Source organism: Adiantum capillus-veneris, chromosome 26 (genome assembly GCF_014529385.1).
Source record: "Adiantum capillus-veneris isolate H3 chromosome 26, ASM1452938v2, whole genome shotgun sequence".
Lineage (NCBI taxonomy): Eukaryota > Viridiplantae > Streptophyta > Polypodiopsida > Polypodiales > Pteridaceae > Adiantum > Adiantum capillus-veneris.
The window spans coordinates 58978521-58987827 of NC_140956.1; positions in this window are offsets into that span (position 1 = coordinate 58978521).

Below are 9307 nucleotides of genomic sequence, written 5' to 3' on the forward strand. Positions count from 1 at the left end.
TCATCTTGCTGCACCATCATCAATCTAGCATGATACAATTTAAGACGCAACCCATTTACCCTTGACTTATGTAGAACACCATCCAGGTTAGCTAGCTGATATGTGCCATTTGGAAAACACTCCACTACCTTGAAAGGGCCTTCCCACTTAATTTGAAACTTCTTTTGGAAGGTGTTGTCTAGCTTACTGTTGTAGCGCAAAACCAAGTCATGTTGCTTGATACCCTTACTTTTAACCTTTTCATTTATCTTTGCCAAAGCCTTATCCTGCATCTGCCCATAATGCTCCAATGCGCTCATCCTATCCAACTGGACCTCTTGTAACTGCAAGAGCCTCTCTTTGAATGCATCACTAGGCGACCCAAGCAACTTCTCTAACATCTTGACCGCAGGCAACTCTACCTCCACAGGCAATAGTGCTTCCTTTCCGTAGACCAAATGAAATGGAGTAAACCCTGTACCTGTCTTCACCGAAGTACGGTAAGCCCATAATGCACTAGGCAATTCCAAATCCCAATTCTTTCCTTGGTGCTCTGTCACTTTAGAAAGAATTTGTACCAACTCACCATTGAATCTTTCATTTAAGCCATTACACTGCGGGTAATAAGGAGTGGTATGCTGGTGCCTAATCTTCATCTTTGCACATAAAAAATCTAGCAGTTTAGCTCGAAAGCCAGGCCCCTTATCTGAAAGTAGCTCCAGTGGCACCCCAAACTTGCAACATATTTCATGATACACAAATTTTGCCACATCCTTTGTAGTGATCTGTTTTACTGCTATAACCTCTGCCCATCTAGAGAGATAGTCCACTGCCGTCAAGATATAGCTTTTGCCCCTGCTTGTGATAGGTAACGGGCCTATTGCATCAATCCCCCACTTTTCAAACACATCAAACGCCATAATGGTTTTTCGTAGCTCTGGCTCCAACACTCTCTTCCCAAATGCTTGACATCTATTGCAAGACCTACACCAATGGTGAACATCCTTGTGCAAACTAGGCCATACATACCCCTCTTGCAAAATCTTATGCAAGGTGATCTTAAGAGCAAAATGGCCACCACATGCGCCTTCATGATTCTCTTCCAACACTCTGTAAAGCTCCTCCCGCCAAGGTACACGTCTCAACATGAGATCAACTCCTTTCATGTATAAGACATCACCAATCAATTTGTACCTGTATGCTCTACGCACAAAGCCATACTTCTTAGACTTTTGAATCTCCTTTGGAATGATTCCTGTTAGCAAAAACTCCTCTTCTTGAGCCAAACTTTCCCGGCCATGATAAAGAGGTAAATTGGTCCTCAACACGAATAGCTCCCCAATCATGCCTTGAGCTGCTTCATGTGCCTCTCCATTTAGAGCACGTTCAATGTGTCTGATGCTCCATGCTTCAAACTTTTTTAACAGGCCTTTAATTCTAAAGCACATTTCCTTCAATGAGGTGTTCTTGCTCTTCCACACACCCAACACTTGCTTCACCACTAACAAGGCATCACCTTTTATGCTCAACCTTCGAACCCCATGCTTCAAACAAATGTGTAATCCGGCTTCCAATGTAGCATATTCAGCCTCATTGTTACTATGCGCATCCAATTTGAACCCTCTCTTGCATACTAGCTTCCCCTCTGGATCATAAAGTGCTATACCCCCTGAAGCTGCATCGTGGCTCTTTCTGTATGAACCATCAAAGAACAACACATGTGCATTGCTGATCTGTGGCACTTATTCAACTACCTTTCTCACCACCTCTTCCTTAACAATAAGGGGATTCTCCTTGTAGGTCAACAAATCAGCTAGGGTAGCCCTTGTACTATCTTCCACTAGAAAAGAGAACTCAAACTCTTGCAGCTCAATTATCCATTTCTTCACCACATTTGACATGTTAGTACCATTAATTAACTGTGGCAAAAAGGCATAACTCATCAAGAAAACAAAAGGCCGTGGTAGCAAGTAATGACGAAATCGACGACAAGCAAATATTACACTGGCCATCACTAGCTCTACTTCCGATAACTTTCTCTCCGCTACCAACTTCACTCGGCTTGCACAATACACTGGCCTCATATAATGGCTGCCCTTCCCCTTTTGCAATAGCATGGCTCCAATGGCATCATCCCCTACTGATGGATTTACATAAAGAACTTTCTCCCAATCAGGAGCCTGCATGGTTGACAACCCCCCTAACACCTCTTTCACCTCTTGAAACACTTCTTCACACTTGTCATCCCATTGCAATGGATCATGCTTTGCCACTTGCTGTAATGGATAAAGAAGTTGCGAAGACAATGGAATAAACCGTGCCATGTACTTCACTTTGTGTATAAAGGTTGCCAATTGCTTCGTACTCGTAGGTGATGGAAGAAGAATAATAGACTTCACCTTATTTGGATCAGCCTCAATGCCATTTTTTGACACCATATGGCCCAATAACTTCACCCTTGGCTGTGCTAGATGACATTTCTTTGGATTTAGTTGTCCTCCACATTCATCATATCGAGCCAATACCATCTGCAGCTTCTCATGGTGATCAACCCTACTGCTATAGACACAGAAGTCATCCATAAAAGCTTTAACACAACTACCAATGAATGGTTCCAACACCCAATTCGCTCTCTCTTGATAGAAGGAAGGTCCATTTGACCACCCAAATGGCAATACTGTGTAGCAATAGCAGCCCCATGGCGTAATAAAAGTGGTCTTTGTGCGGTCTTTAAGAGCAATCTTCAATTGAAAATAGCCTGAAAAACCATCACACACACTTTACCTCTCATAACCTGCCACTGAATCCAAGATCTGATCGATGAATGGAAGAGGATATGGGTTCTTCTTAGTGGCTGCGTTTAAGGGTTTAAATTCCACACAAATTCTCCACTTCCCATCCTTCTTTGGACTGACTACAACTGGACTCACCCATTCTGTGGTCTCCACTGGAACTATGAACCCTGCCTTCAGTAACTTGTCCACCTCTACCCGCAAGGCTTCCATTTTCTTTTGACCCATCCTTCTTAGCCTTTGCCGCACTGGCTTAGCACCTTCTTTCAGCTCTATATGCATCTCTTCACCCTTGAACCCTCTGATCTCTTCATATGAAGTAATGAACAAATCAGGAAAACTAGCCAGCATGTGCAAATAGATATCTGTTGGAATTAGGGTTGGGGAGAAACACACACAGCTTGGAGAAGACGAAGGGAGCTCAAGGCACACAATAGAGAGTGTGTTACTTAGTGTGCAATGGAAAGATAGATAGCCCTAGAGTGATGGGCGTATATACAATGCACGGGGGAAAAAACCTCCTAAAGAGGGAAAAAATGCCCCGCCGGTCCTAGTGTGTTCACACACATCACTACCACATGTATATGGTAACAAATCCCCCCTGGAGTGATGCGGTGAACGAGAGCTGGCACATGAGTAAAGGGAAGTGCCATGCCCTGCGGACAGGATCAGTCCACAAAGGGGAGTAAGCCCAAAGCTTTGCGGAAAGCTTCAAGCTTCTCACGAGACAATGCCTTTGTGAAAAGATCTGCAAGGTTGTCCTGTGTTGGCACATAAGCCAAGCTGATCTCTCCTGCTGAGAGCCTCTCCCTGACATAGTGGTAATGCACCTCAATGTGCTTTGTGCGAGCATGAAAAACTGGGTTCCTCGCAACTGCCAATGCGCTCTGGCTGTCAGTGTAGATAGTGTTGGCAGTGTCTTGTCAAACACCCAAGTCAGCCATAAGGCGTCTGAGCCATACACACTCAACCGTAGCTGTGAAGACTGCCCTGTACTCAGCCTCACAACTCGAAGTGGCCACAGTAGGTTGCTTCTTGCTCAACCATGATATACATGAACTGCCAAGCATGAAACAAAAACCACTTGTAGACACTCGCGTGTCAAAACAACCAGCCCAATCTGAGTCCGAAAAAGCATGTAAGTCTGGCGGCAATGATCCCCCCTTGGGATAAAACAAGCCAAGATGTAAAGTGCCACTAAGGTAGCGGAAAATCCTCTTGACAGCCTGCCAATGCTTAGACCCTGGGCTATGCATAAATCTGCTGACCTGCGAGACTGCAAACTGAATATCTGGCCTCGTGTTGCATACATAAATGAGGCAGCCAACAACAGTTTGGTAAAGAGTGACATCAGCAGGATCGCCAGCATCATGTAGACTCAACTTCAAACCTGTTTCCATGGGAGTGGCAATAGGTTTGCAATCCTCAAGTCCAAACTTACATAGCAATGTCTCTATGTAACTTTTCTGACAGAAGGCAATACCACCATCACACTGCTTAAACTGTATACCCAAGTAATGATGCAACAGCCCCAAATCTTTCATCTTGAAAGTAGCATTCAAATCAGCCTTAAATTCAGCAATATGTCTCTCATTTGGTCCAGTGATCAGCAAATCATCAACATAAAGAACCACAATGAGAAATACATCATCCTCACGCTTTACATACAATGTGCTTTCTGTTGGACTGTTACGAAAGCCTCGTTTAACCAAATGAGTGTCAGCTTTCTCATACCAAGCACGAGGAGATTGCTTCAACCCATACAAAGCCTTCTTACATTTGCACACTTTGTCCTCTTGTCCTTTTATGACAAAACCGCGAGGCTGTGTTACATAAACTTCCTCAAATATGTCACCATTCAAGAAAGCAGTAACAATGTCTGATTGATGTACATCCCAACCAAAATGAGCTGCCAATGCACATAGAAAACGCACAGTAGTCATACGACAAGTGGGAGCAAAAGTCTCTTCATAATCTATGCCTTTTTGTTGTGCATAACCCTTTGCAACAAGTCGAGCCTTATGGCGATCGATCTCACCATCCGGCTTGCGTTTCAACTTGTAAACCCACTTCGTACCAATGGCCTTTTTGCCAGGAGGCAAATCACATAAAGTCCATGTGTCATTCTCTATAAGTGCATCATATTCTGATTTCATGGCAGCAATCCAATTTTCTGAATTCTGTGCTTCATCAAAAGACAGAGGCTCCTCAACATCATGTAAACTAGACACAGCCAAAGCATAACAATCTGATGCATAAGATGCATGGCGAGAGCTTGAACGAGTACGACTAGATAAAGGTGCATCCAATTTACTGTCACGCAAAGTGTGCACCAGCCATTTTGGCATACCTCTAGCCTGCTCATTTTCAGCCCTTTCCTCATCAAGTACATCATGTACATCTGCATCAGTAATAGGCTGTTCTAAAACATTTTCAGAAACCCCCATAGGCTGTACATTTGCCTCATTGGAACTTACATTCGTATTTCCACCACTGAAAAGAGGCAACAAAGTGTCATAAATGTCCTGTGAGCTTACATTACTGTCTCTAGTACATGACAGCAAGGGTTGAACAGAATCTTCCACAAACACTACATCCCGTGAAACCAGAATACATTTTGTTTGCGGATGATACAACCTGTAACCTTTGCTTTCAGCACTATAACCAACAAAAATACATTTGACAGCCTTATCATCCAATTTTCTGCGCTGCACTTGTGGCACCAAAGCATATGCCAAACAGCCAAAAACACGCATGTGCTCAATAGAAGGTTTTCTATCATGCCATGCTTCATATGGAGTAATAGACTGCAAAGCTTTCGTAGGACACCTGTTAAGTACATAAGTGGCACACATGATGGCCTCAAGCCAAAAAGAATGCGGCAAAGCTTGACTTTTGACCATACATTGTGCCATTTCCGTTAGTGACCTGTTTTTCCTCTCAGCAACACCATTTTGCTGAGGTGTATAAGGCACTGTACATTGGTGTTTTATCCCACGACTAGCCAGAAATGCATTAAATTCATGAGACATATACTCCCCCCCTCGATCGGAACGGAGGGTGCCCATAGTACATTTTGAGACATTTTCAACCATAGCCAAAAATTGTTTGAAGCACATAAAAACTTCGGACTTCGCTTTAAGCGGAAATACCCACGCATGCCTGGAGTAATCATCAATGAAAGTCACGAAGTACAGGTAATTGCCCAAGGACGGAGTTTGCATGGGCCCACAAACATCACTATGCACAAGCTGCAACCTGCATGTGGCCCTAACTGAACCATCCTTTGGAAACTTAGAACGCTGCATTTTACCCAGAATACAGCCTTCACAAACATGTTTGATAGGTGCTTCAAGAGGCGGCAAAGAAGCAACCATATCAGATTTCTGCAAACGTAGCAAACTGGCACAATTCACATGACCAAAACGTGCATGCCAAAGTTTTGCATCTGAAATAGCCCTTGAATCTGCAACAGCATTTGCAAAATTTTGTCCACACTTGTCATACAAAGCGAGCTTATACAGCCCACGGCACAAAAGCCCAGATGCAACAATTTCATCACCAAAACTGAGATCATGAACTGTACATCTGTCATCCACAAATTTGACTACAAGTCCAAGTCTAGCAAGTGCGGATACAGACAAGAGATTCTTCTTGATCCCAGGTACATAAAGTGCATCAACAAGTGTGAAGGAACTGCCATTAGCAGCAGTGAGCACAATCTTTCCAACTCCCTGAACTGGATAAGAGGCGTTGTTGGCACAAGTGACTGAATTCCCATGAGGGACAGACTCGAGAGAGGTAAACAATTCACGATGTGAGGTAATGTGCTTTGTAGCACCACTGTCGAAATACCACACATGTGAATCTGCAGCAACTGACAAGCATGCATCATGGACAGCAGGATTGGAAGTGCACTCTGCGCTAAAATCCCATTCTGCATCAACATCAGCATCACAATCTCCTTTCACAGAAGACTCAACAATGGCTGCATTTGTAGTGGACCCAGCATTTGCAGTGGAACCACCCTCTTTCTTCTTAGCCTCTTTGGCCTTCAACTTAGGACATGACTTGATCAAGTGATCATTGGCTTTACAATAATGGCAACGCATCTTCTTTTTGCCCTTATCGCCAGAATTGCCAGACGAAGTGCTGCCAGCAGAAGCATTAGGAACAGAATTTTTGCCACTCGCAGCAGAACCATAAGAAGTGGCTGCATTACTGTTACCACCCTATCTTTGAGAAGCAATAAAAGCCTGTTCAACTGCACGCTGCCTAGTCCTGTTTTTTCTAGAAAGTGACTCTTGCAACAGCAATGTGCATAATGCATCAAACTTGACAACTTCAGGATTTCCTTGGGTCATCAGTCTCCAAGTACTAGCAAAAGTCTGGTAGGAATCTGGTAAGGCATCAAGAACAGTCTGCACAAGGGAACTGTCAGAAATGACTTCACCTGCAGAAATGAGTTGCTCATTGATATCCTTGACACTAGCAAGGAAAGTGTCCATATCATCTTCCTCATGCATAATCTTCGACTCTAGCTCTTTACGCAGCAAAGCAATTTTAGCCTCATTGCGGCTTGCATAAAGACCTGCTAGAATATCCCAAGCCTGTTTTGCAGATTTTGCTGAACGGATGTGAGGAATAATGGTGCGCTTCACAGACAACGCAATCAATGCATGAGCCTGCGCATCCTTAACATCCCAACGAGCTTGTTCTGCCGTAGGCAAAACAACTCTAACAGCTGCAATCCTTGCAGCAAGACCTGCACCATCCTCAATATCGCCTACATCTTCAGAACCAGGACGTACATCAATGCCCTGCACAATGTTCCAGACACCTTTTGACACAAGAACATGTTGCATCATATAAGCCCACATAGGGTAGTTGTCCCCATCCAACCTGTCCTCAGCAGCAAACATCTTGAACACATCTGTGTTGTTGTTGTCAGCCATGGTAAATGCTACACCTGATGTGAAAACTGCCCGAAAATAGGAGAAATGGAGCGGGAACAACTTGTGCTATATAGCACAAACCGTAGAAGACTATAAGGCACCTGTTATGCAGAAAATGGCACTGACAGAAAATCTACACAAAATGACGAAATAGCTTGTGCAGTACTGCCCGTAGTGGAAACGAAGGCCGAAATGAGCCCAAATCAAAATTTTGAGAAGACTAAGCTCTTCGAGCTTGCCCAAAATATTTGTCGACCTGCGAACGCTCGCCAAAGCTCACTGAAATCGGAGAAAGTGAGCAGGCGTGTGCTGGAGCAGCTGGTGACTAAGCCCGGGAAGACGTGACCTGCTCTGATACCAATTGTTGGAATTAGGGTTGCAGAGAAACACACACAGCTTGGAGAAGACGAAGGGAGCTCAAGGCACACAATAGAGAGTGTGTTACTTAGTGTGCAATGGAAAGATAGATAGCCCTAGAGTGATGGGCGTATATACAATGCACGGGGGAAAAAACCCCCTAAAGAGGGAAAAAATGCCCCGGCGGTCCTAGTGTGTTCACACACATCACTACCACATGTATATGGTAACAATATCCTTCTCCATAGCTGAGAGGTCTTCACTAATCATTTGTGTCATTAATTCTTGCTTCTTTGACAACTCAACCTTGGTTTGCATCAGCCCTTCAATCACTTCATAAGGCCCTTCACTTTCATCTTCAACTTCATTCGCAAATGCGACTAAACCACACTCCTGGATTTCTTTATCCATCAAAAGAAATGCAACATCAGCATCCTCATCACTGCTGGTAGTGCTATCACTATCCTCATCTGTCACCGTGGAAGAGTCTTCATCACTAGACTCATCCTCATCTTCATAAATCTCCTCTAATCGTTTCCTTGTGTCCATATTATAAAGCTTCTTGGTACCTGTCTTTCCATAGAGGCTAATTGTACCACGTCGCCAATCTTGAACAGCTCCCACTGCACGTAACCATGGTCTGCCTAGTATAATAGGATATGCTCCCAACCCTGCTGGCATCACATGAAAATCAACCACTGCCTTTGCATCATATGCCTCCACCTCTAAGCTCTTTACAACACCCAAGCATTTTACTTTTTGATGATTTGCCAATCTGATCCAAAAACCTGACACCCCAGCCACTGTGAGACCCATCTTCTCAACGCATGAGTGTGTTATGATGCGTATTTGGGCTCCGCCATCCACATAACCTTGTCCCAAATTTTTCCTTTTATGACACACATCTACTATTGGACAAATGTCTGGTAGCTCGTCCATTGCCAACACCTTCACTGAACCTCTCTCTGGCTCTTTCTCCATTGGGTTAACCATCCTCTTCCACTGTCTCTTTAGCTTAGGCACCATCTCTATAAGCTGCCCAAAAGTAACATCTGCCTTCCTGCTCGTCAGATCCTCCTTCAAGTCATAGCTTAATTGCCCATCCCCTAGTGGAAAATCTGAAACATGAAACTTTCGACGAGCTCTCCTTTTCCTCTTGGCCTTGACATCCTCGCCTTCATGGCTCTTTCCTTTCTTCTTACTAGGACCTGGGGCACTTCTTCC